Raw genomic sequence first — 10,597 nt, 5'->3', positions numbered from 1 at the left:
TATAAAAAGTTTTCTTTACTTCACTGATATGCCATCTAAACATGAGTGCTGCAAAAAGCCCACCATTATCCGACGGACACACAACTCTTCCTGCCTCATAAGGATGACAGCCCTGCTCTCATCCCGAAGCTGAATCTTTATGCCACAAGACTTTTAACTTGCTGGAATGGTGGAAGAAACATGAATGGACTGACCTCTGCTCATTTCTGGATCTAAATTTAGTTGGATATCAGACTCTTATCACAAGTGATCACAAGAAAGAGGCTTTGATCTGGGCAGTAAAGCTGTCGGAAGTGCTTGTTTTGCATTTGTTGAATACTGCATTTGTTGTCTCGATGTCTCTGCTTGTGTGTTGTTGGTTTAAATTCTCATAAAGAGAAGTTGTCTGTGATTATTGTGCATACACACTGTAATATTTTGCTGGTTGAGAGGGTCAAGCTTGAATTCACACCTCCTGTTTATTTAAAACCAAAATTTATCATATAAGAATGATATTGATCATTATTTTTCTACTTTTAGTTGTTGCTCACTGTTTCTAAGGTGCTACCCCATGTTTTTTTTTCATTAATAATTTTATTCATTTATATTGATAATTATTATTATCATTGATTTTTTTTAACCAGAATCTTGCATTAAAACTCCAGGAGTAGTCTTCAGCATTGATAGTGCTGTTTTCAGATGTGTTAGCTGTCTGTGCCATAACCACTAATGCAACCCCATACCATCAGAGATACAGACTTTTGAACTGTGCACTGATAACAGGCTGGGTGGTCCCTCTCCTTTTAAGTCCACAGGTCACTATTGTGAAAACATATGGGTTTATGTGATTTGAAAATCATTGCATTCTGTTTTTATTTACATTTTACACAGTGCCCCAACTTTTTTGGAATTTGGGTTGCACATCAATTATGTTTACCTTCTATAGAATTCAAGCTCAAACAGAATGATGAATAAAAATGGAAAGCTGTTTTAGACGTGTCCATCAGGTCACTGTTTTCTGACACTGAGTGACAGGACAGGAATGTTTTGGTCTTTTGGATCTGTGTTGCTTCACATTCAAATTTCCCAGGATGTACCAGGTTGGCGACACAGACTGACTCTCCTCATGTTTTTCTTGTCCTTGCATAATCAGAGAACAAACATAGGACAGCACTGGAGAGAGGGCCTGAAGGCCTGACAGGTAATAATACAACAATCTTAGACACACATGATGTGAAAATTATGAATATTGTGAGAAAACGCTGTGAAAATTTAATGAAAGGCACACCTGGACAAAAAAACAGGGAAAATTTGGACAGGCTGACAGTGCAGCTGTTTTAAGTATGGCCAGATCTCTCTCCTTCATATCAAACTAAGCTTTCTTTCTTTCTTTCAATTCAAGATCATAGAGAAGATTTGCTGCCAGTGTTTGTATACTGTAGGGTCATAATACACTGATTTATGTCATGTTATGTAGCTACTTTTTCTTAGATTTTATTTATTAATGCATGGACTTAGAAACTAAAAGATTGTCCAATCTTCCTTTTCAATGGAATTTACAAATGAAAAATGATATCGTGTTTGTTTTGGGGTTGTTTTTGTCATTTAACGTCCCTGTGAAATGATTTTTATAAATCTGTATTAAGGTTTGTTGTTTGACAGGCCACTGTGTTATGAACCACCAGGTCAAATTTCAGTCAAATTAAACATCTCTGAGTTTCTAAAATTTAAGTTTCAAAATCAGGAAAGTGGTGAAAATGATCTAACATAGATCTCAGTGCTAAGCTGATATCTAATGTAGCTTTGAGCCTCTAATCTCCACCTGAGAAAATCAACCATCAGCTCTCTTCAACATCACAAGACACAAAACTGAGACAAATCAGCTCAGGAGGTTTATTGCATTAACAATCCTCACCTTGATTCTGTTTTCATGTTTTAATGGTTAAATCAAAGGTCAGCTCATTTATTACCTTTATCAATTCTTTTTTCTGTTGTGCAACAGAAAATTCCTCTATGGATCAACACGTCTCTGAGTTACTCCATCATGGGTTGGGATGAAAGTTCATTACTGGGATGTTCTGCAAGTGATGAAGTAAAGCTGACCAGGATGAGTATAAATACAACACTGAACAACAAACCATCAGACACATAGTCACTGTAGGTTGCTCTGTTCTTACTGACTTCACCACTTCTTGTCTTCAAAGATGAAGATGTTCAGCGTTGCAGTGGCCGTCATGATCCCCTCATTTGCTCTGAGAGGAGTTCTGCTGTCCCCGTGGATGTAAGAGCTTCTGTAAACACATTTCCACTGTTCTTATCATGTACATGTTTGGTTGAAATGGTGAGACTTATTTCCTGTTTATTGAATTTACCAGCAAGGGCCTGCAGCCAGTGATGATCTGATTCCTGTAAATCAAGAGATTCCTGCTGAATCAGAGGAGGTATGTTGAGCACAGATTGAAGTTTACATTTTAGTGTAAATGGATGTGTTGATTTATTTCTCCATAGTATTTGATGCTGGAGATTAACAGTCAACCTTTTTCACACAGATGCCAGTGGTTAACAGGATGAAGCGTAGTTGTGGCACTTGCTGTGTGAATACTTCTAAAGGCAGAATCTGCACAAGATGCTGCGACATCTGATCCCTGTCTGTCTGTCTGGATGGATGGGAATTCCTCTGTAAGTCTGGTTACACCAGAGTGTTGTTTTACATCTTACTTTGTACACACCAAAGCAGGGCTTGACTTGCACTCTTTTACTCCCCAGCCGCTGTGGCTAGTGGTTTTTCAAAGGTATTAGCCACTCAGAATTTCTACTGGCCACAATTTTGTTTTTGGGAAAATCTGTATTTATGAGCCAAACAGTGTATGTGTGGATTTTTGTCACAGATTGATGAATGTATAATTCTTTATGCCCAAAGAGATGGGAGAACAAGTTTGTGCCAAGGTTATGGTGTCATTAATGTTCACTGTGTTTGATGTTTCAAAATCTTGGAGTCTTAATTTCCAGTTAGTTTTTCTGTTGTTTTTATGGATCCATAACTTTTTGTAAAATCAAGTGAAATTACTGCAGCATACATCTTCTTGAAGCCCAGGCTGTCCTGGAAAAAAAGGATGTTTGGAGTTTGATTGTGAGCACAGGGTTGATGTTTTACAAGCTTTTTAAGACAAGAAGTCCAGAAGAGACACAATGGTTAAAGGAAAAGCTTGGAGCTCAGAGGGTTAAAGCAAAAGAAGAAAGTTCAGGTCTCTGTTTAACATCCAGTATTCCAAATCTTTAAAAGATAGAAGCCTAAGTCTACACTAGCAACAACATACACATGTGTGTTTGGTGGGTAGGGGTGGGTGTTGTTCTTGTGTGTGTGTGAGTGTCGTACAGCGTTAAAGCCATCTCTGCTGCATAAAAACACACAAATGATTGAAGACAAGGAATCATTTTGAGGTTATTTTAGTGAAAATGTGACCCTTGTTTGTTCAAACAAGCATCTAAATCTTAAACTCTGATGTTGATAAACATGCACAGTTAGAGTGAAATATGTAATGGCTCTGAGAAATTCCACCAGCCAAAGTGGCTAGTTCAGGTCACTCTGGTAGCCACGGCTGAATTCTACCTGCATTTGGCTAGTTGGCAGGTAGAAATGTTAAGCTCTGCTCTAAAGCCAGCTGATATATGATTGGTCAATACATCTTGGATTACAAATGTTCTACAGATGGAAAATAAATCACTTAATATGCTGAAAATGGCAACTCCTGTCCACAGTCTACATATCTATCTGAAATTTGAAAATAGAGAATAATGATGATGATGATGATGATGATGATGATGATGTTCCTGGTATCAGTTGTATGAACTTTTCTTTGGCTGATTGTTTTAAACATCTGTGTTATACATTAACTGAAACAGAAGTTTTAGAGTTTCATTGTCATTCATGCTGGATATTAACACTTCACTCGTGTCGTTTTTCTTTCACACAGATGCAGAAGTGTGACAGTCCACTGAGATGCTGCCGCTGCCACACAAATTCTAGAGATGTAACCACATGCATTATGTGCTCTGATTGATGGCATAAACATGAAATAAAGTTTTCTGATATGACTTGTGTGCACTGCTTTAATCTCTTGATCAAAGGAGTCTTATTGCACATTGACTGAGGCAAAAAGTTGCCATGTTGTGTGGTTGTGCATGTTAAGATGAGGTGTTATATATGATGCCAATAATTGAAAAAGACAAGTAAAAAATGATAAAGTTCAATAAGAGAGAGATGAAACCTCACATTCATATTCAGGTAAAATACATTTACCTTGCTGGATGCAGGCTCACATGCAAAACTGCAACATTTGCATAATTTTGCTTTTTATTAAATATGATTATGTGTACAGGATGTAACTATGTATATATATGTATATATATATATATATATAATAGTGCTGTTAATAGATTAAAAAAACTAATCAAGTTAATCACATCACTATGCTGTGATTAATCATGATTGTAATAGTTTTAGTATTTTCTAATACATTTTAAGATTTTAAAACTTTCTTATCATCAAGTGTTTTATTTTTAATTGTCTTAATTCTATGATGAAAGTGCTTTATAAAAACATTATTTATAAACTATACCTATTAAATACTACCATTTACTCTATTTTGTTTTGGAAAAAAAATCAATCAAAGTAGTGTGTTTGAATCAAGAAATATTTAACAAACTATAGTTTTTAAACTTTAACATCTCAGCTTAGTTGTAATGATTTGTAAACCAGAGTGTCTTTATTCTCTGAGCAATTATGAGAAAACACTCAGCCACAGCAAAGGCCTGTTTTGTAGTTTTGGAGGGAAATTTCAGACAATGGGCCGTAAAACTGATGGACTCTTCATCCCAGGATGCACTGCAGCATCTACAGAGAAGACACATTCTTCTTTCTTTTTTTAAAATAATAATTTATTTTATTTATTTTATCATAACTTTAATATCTATAATACAGAAAATTAAATATATGCATGTCTCCCTCAACAACTCATATGATGATCCTTTTTTCAGGCATCGCCATGTCATCAACTGAAAAAAAAAATAAAATAAATGAATAAATACTTCATTGTCAGCACAGACAATTTGTACACAAACAACAGGGAGTCCCAGAATGCTATACCAGTGAGACAGACTAATTATGATGTTAAATGTATAACTTTTGATGAGCTCAGCACTTGTATTACTTTTCTCCTATGTTTTAAAAACAAGTCACTTTATTCTTTTCAATTGCTGTGAGCTTTTCCATATTTAATAATATGACAATTCATTTTTCCAGTGATGAAGGAAAGGAGGATTTGTCAATTTGCAATGTTTTAAAACAGGTCTCTTTAATATCAATGAGGAAAAGAGAAAGATCCATCTTTGTGGGGATCACACGCTATTGTTCCAAACATTTTGCAAAATACAAAGCAATGGATGGAAATTAAGCTTCATCCCCAGAGCCCCTGATAGCCACTTCTCTATTTCCACCAAATATTCCGGGATGTACAACATTCCCAGATGGCAAGAACCAGAGAATCTGTGATTTCACACTTTCATCATACCTATGCATTTTATCTCTGGTACAATATATTTGTAATGTACATTTTCATTAGTGGTAATATCATTTGTCATATTCCAACATTGTTCCCACTTGGAATTTATATCCTCCTTTCTAAATCCTGGTTCCATGAACAGATTCTAGATCGCAGCAAAGTGTCAACCAAATAAGATTTCTGTAAGATTGTTTAAACTTTCCCTGTCAGTTTGTGACATGTTTCAGAATCAAATATAACTTCACTCTGCTGTCCAAAAAAATTCGAGGTCAAAACATTGGGGAAAAAAACCCTCAGCTTCATGTACCTGAAGAATCCCCCATTAGACAGACCATATCTGCTTTCAAAGTCAATCCAGGAAATAAATCTGCTACCATTCATTAAATCCTCAACTGTTTCTATACCTCTCTCCTCCATGTAGACCAGTTCAACTCTTTATTCTGAAGAGATATCCAAGGATTATTCCACAATGAAGTATGCTTTGGCAGTCTTATAGTTTTCTTTCAGAGACTCTTCATTTTTCTCCACATTGCTGAGAAATTTCTAACCATAAAACAAAGAGAGGTATTTTTTCAATTTGAGAAAACATGTAAGAAAACAGATTTTGAGAGCCGGCCTGAATATTTTTGACCTGAATCCATTGTTCTTCTTTGGTGTCTTCACCAGTATGGTGTAGGTAGAATGCTCGATTGGCAAGTTAATACAACTCTAAATCTGGAAGATTAAATCCTCCCTTACCTTTTGGTAAAACTTTACTTTTATTCTTGGAGTTTTCTTTCTCCAGATGACCTCTGAAAGAATGGAATATGCTTTTTTAAAGAACATTTTTGGTGGGGCCATAGGAACTGTATAAAAAAGAAACAGAAATTTGGAAAACCACACAACTGTAAATAGACTGATTCTTCCAGTGAAGGTTAAAGGAAGATTTGAGCATTTATTCATATCACATTTCATGTTGTTAAGTAGTTGAATATAATTGTCTTTGTATATCTGTTGCTTATTATTAATGACACATCCCAAATACTTAAATTGAGATGTCCATTTAAATGTCTGTTGTAAAGTATGCACTGTTTTTAGTAATAATAATTAGTATTATTGATTTTTTTAACAGAACCAAAATCTTGCATTAAAACTCCAGGAGTAGTCTTCAGCATTGATAGTGCTGTTTTCAGATGTGTTAGCTGTCTGTGCCATAACCACTAATGCAACCCCATACCATCAGAGATACAGACTTTTGAACTGTGCACTGATAACAGGCTGGGTGGTCCCTCTCCTTTTTAGTCCACAGGTCACTATTGTGAAAACATATGGGTTTATGTGATTTGAAAATCATTGCATTCTGTTTTTATTTACATTTTACACAGTGCCCCAACTTTTTTGGAATTTGGGTTGTACATCAATTATGTTTACCTTCTATAGAATTCAAGCTCAAACAGAATGAATTAAAATGGAAAGCTGTTTTAGACGTGTCCATCAGGTCACTGTTTTCTGACACTGAGTGACAGGACAGGAATGTTTTGGTCTTTTGGATCTGTGTTGCTTCACATTCAAATTTCCCAGGATGTACCAGGTTGGCGACACAGACTGACTCTCCTCATGTTTTTCTTGTCCTTGCATAATCAAACAGACAACAAACTCAGGACAACACTGGAGAGAGGGCCTGAAGGCCTGACAGGTAATAATACAACAATCTTAAACACACATGATGTGAAAATTATGAACATTGTGAGAAAACGCTGTGAAAATTTAATGAAAGGCACACCTGGACAAAAAAACAGGGAAAATTTGGACAGACTGACTTAGAAACTTAAAGATTGTCCAATCTTCCTTTTCAATGGAATTTGCAAATGAAAAATGATATCATGTTTTGTTCTGGGGTTGTTTTTGTCATTTAATGTCCCTGTAGAATGATTTAAAAAGATCTGTATTTAGGTTTGTTGTTTGACAGGCCACTGTGTTATGAACCACCAGGTCAAATTTCAGTCAAATTAAACATCTCTGAGTTTCTAAAATTTAAGTTTCAAAATCAGGAAAGTGGTGAAAAATGATCTAACATAGATCTCAGTGCTAAGCTGATATCTAATGTAGCTTTGAGCCTCTAATCTCCACCTGAGAAAATCAACCATCAGCTCTCTTCAACATCACAAGACACAAAACTGAGACAAATCAGCTCAGGAGGTTTATTGCATTAACATTCCTCACCTTGATTCTGTTTTCATGTTTTAATGGTTAAATCAAAGGTCAGCTCATTTATTACCTTTATCAATTCTTTTTTCTGTTGTGCAACAGAAAATTCCTCTATGGATCTACACGCCTCTGAGTTACTACATAATGGGTTTGGATGAAAGTTCATTAATTGGATATTCTGCAAGTGATGAAGTAAAGCTGACCAGGATGAGTATAAATACAACACTGAACAACAAACCATCAGACACATAGTCACTGTAGGTTGCTCTGTTCTTACTGACTTCACCACTTCTTGTCTTCAAAGATGAAGATGTTCAGCGTTGCAGTGGCCGTCATGATCGTCCTCATTTGCTCTGAGAGGAGTTCTGCTGTCCCCGTGGATGTAAGAGCTTCTGTAAACACATTTCCACTGTTCTTATCATGTACATGTTTGGTTGAAATGGTGAGACTTATTTCCTGTTTATTGAATTTACCAGCAAGGGCCTGCAGCCAGTGATGATCTGATTCCTGTAAATCAAGAGATTCCTGCTGAATCAGAGGAGGTATGTTGAGCACAGATTGAAGTTTACATTTTAGTGTAAATGGATGTGTTGATTTATTTCTCCATAGTATTTGATGCTGGAGATTAACAGTCAACCTTTTTCACACAGATGCCAGTGGTTAACAGGATGAAGCGTAGTTGTGGCACTTGCTGTGTGAATACTTCTAAAGGCAGAATCTGCACAAGATGCTGCGACATCTGATCCCTGTCTGTCTGTCTGTCTGGATGGATGGGAATTCCTCTGTAAGTCTGGTTACACCAGAGTGTTGTTTTACATCTTACTTTGTACACACCAAAGCAGGGCTTGACTTGCACTCTTTTACTCCCCAGCCGCTGTGGCTAGTGGTTTTTCAAAGGTACTAGCCACTCAGAATTTCTACTGGCCACAATTTTTTGGGGGGGACAATTTGTATTTATGAGCCAAACAGTGTATGTCTGCTTTTTTTGTCACAGATTGATGAATGTATAATTCTTTATGCCCAAAGAGATGGGAGAACAAGTTTGTGCCAAGGTTATGGTGTCATTAATGTTCACTGTGTTTGATGCTTCAAAATCTTGGAGTCTTAATTTCCAGTTAGTTTTTCTGTTGTTTTTATGGATCCATAACTTTTTGTAAAATCAAGTGAAATTACTGCAGCATACATCTTCTTGAAGCCCAGGCTGTCCTGGAAAAAAAGGATGTTTGGAGTTTGACTGTGAGCACAGGGTTGATGTTTTACAAGCTTTTTAAGACAAGAAGTCCAGAAGAGACACAATGGTTAAAGGAAAAGCTTGGAGCTCAGAGGGTTAAAGCAAAAGAAGAAAGTTCAGGTCTCTGTTTAACATCCAGTATTCCAAATCTTTAACAGATAGAAGCCTAAGTCTACACTAGCAACAGCATACACATGTGTGTTTGGTGGGTAGGGGTGGGTGTTGTTCTTGTGTGTGTGTGAGTGTCGTACAACGTTAAAGCCATCTCTGCTGCATAAAAACACACAAATGATTGAAGACACTGAGTCATTTTGAGGTTATTTTAGTGAAAATGTGACCCTTGTTTGTTCAAACAAGCATCTAAATCTTAAACTCTGATGTTGATAAACATGCACAGTTAGAGTGAAATATGTAATGGCTCTGAGAAATTCCACCAGCCAAAGTGGCTAGTTCAGGTCACTCTGGTAGCCACACGGCTGAATTCTACCTGCATTTGGCTAGTTGGCAGGTAGAAATGTTAAGCTCTGCTCTAAAGCCAGCTGATATATGATTGGTCAATACATCTTGGATTACAAATGTCCTACAGATGGAAAATAAATCACTTAATATGCTGAAAATGGCAACTCCTGTCCACAGTCTACATATCTATCTGGAATTTGAAAATAGAGAATAATGATGATGATGATGATGATGATGATGATGATGTTCCTGGTATCAGTTGTATGAACTTTTCTTTGGCTGATTGTTTTAAACATCTGTGTTATACATTAACTGAAACAGAAGTTTTAGAGTTTCATTGTCATTCATGCTGGATATTAACACTTCACTGTCGCTTTTTCTTTCACACAGATGCAGAAGTGTGACAGTCCACTGAGATGCTGCCGCTGCCACAAATTCTAGAGATGTAACCACATGCATTATGTGCTCTGATTGATGGCATAAACATGAAATAAAGTTTTCTGATATGACTTGTGTGCACTGCTTTAATCTCTTGATCAAAGGAGTCTTACTGCACATTGACTGAGGCAAAAAGTTGCCATGTTGTGTGGTTGTGCATGTTAAGATGGGGTGTTATATATGATGCCAATAATTAGAAAAGACAAATAAAAATAGTAAAGTGCAATAAGAGAGTGATGAAACCTCACATTCATATTCAGGTAAAATACATTTACCTTGCTGGATGCAGGCTCACATGCAAAACTGCAACATTTGCATAGTTTTGCTTTTCATTAGCCTAATAGCATAAATGCATAAGTCATATTTGAACATTTTCAGAAAACAAGAAAAAACACAATTTTTACCAAGTGCGTTGGTATTTTCAACTGATATTTTAACTGTAATTTCAACAAGATGTGTGAACAAGTTTGCAAAAAGAAAAAGACAACATTGATTTCATAACAAATAAAAGTGACTTGGGCAGAATATGCCAATGACTTAGGCAATTTTTCTCTTATATATAAATACAAACATAACATAACCAAAGTTGTTTTACTTTCCTAAACATAACCCCATGGCTCTCCAGTCACATGTGGCTTAGTGCCAAGTCTACATGAAACCTTTATTTCTTTTTAATCTGTGTATTATTATCGTTGGGTGCGTGCAACAGAGGACTATACGTAAGAGAGCAGAGGAAGTCTGC

At 36.2% G+C, this 10,597-nt stretch overlaps 2 long non-coding RNA genes across 2 annotated transcripts; both read left to right on the top strand.

Annotated features, from left to right (window-relative positions):
- Positions 1-2,215: 2,215 nt before the first annotated feature.
- On the top strand, positions 2,216-4,074 carry LOC121514028. Its single transcript, XR_005992247.1, has 4 exons — positions 2,216-2,260; positions 2,355-2,420; positions 2,529-2,658; positions 3,954-4,074. It is a non-coding gene; the product is annotated as an uncharacterized LOC121514028 (long non-coding RNA).
- A 3,874-nt stretch (positions 4,075-7,948) lies between these two features.
- Positions 7,949-9,903, top strand: LOC121514025. Its single transcript, XR_005992246.1, has 4 exons — positions 7,949-8,109; positions 8,204-8,269; positions 8,378-8,511; positions 9,808-9,903. It is a non-coding gene; the product is annotated as an uncharacterized LOC121514025 (long non-coding RNA).
- The last annotated feature ends 694 nt before the right edge of the window (positions 9,904-10,597 follow it).

This window comes from Cheilinus undulatus, linkage group 8, assembly GCF_018320785.1.
Source record: "Cheilinus undulatus linkage group 8, ASM1832078v1, whole genome shotgun sequence".
Classification (NCBI taxonomy): Eukaryota; Metazoa; Chordata; class Actinopteri; order Labriformes; family Labridae; genus Cheilinus; species Cheilinus undulatus.
Note: the sequence above shows the minus strand (reverse complement) of the source record. Positions and strands in the feature narration are given on the sequence as shown.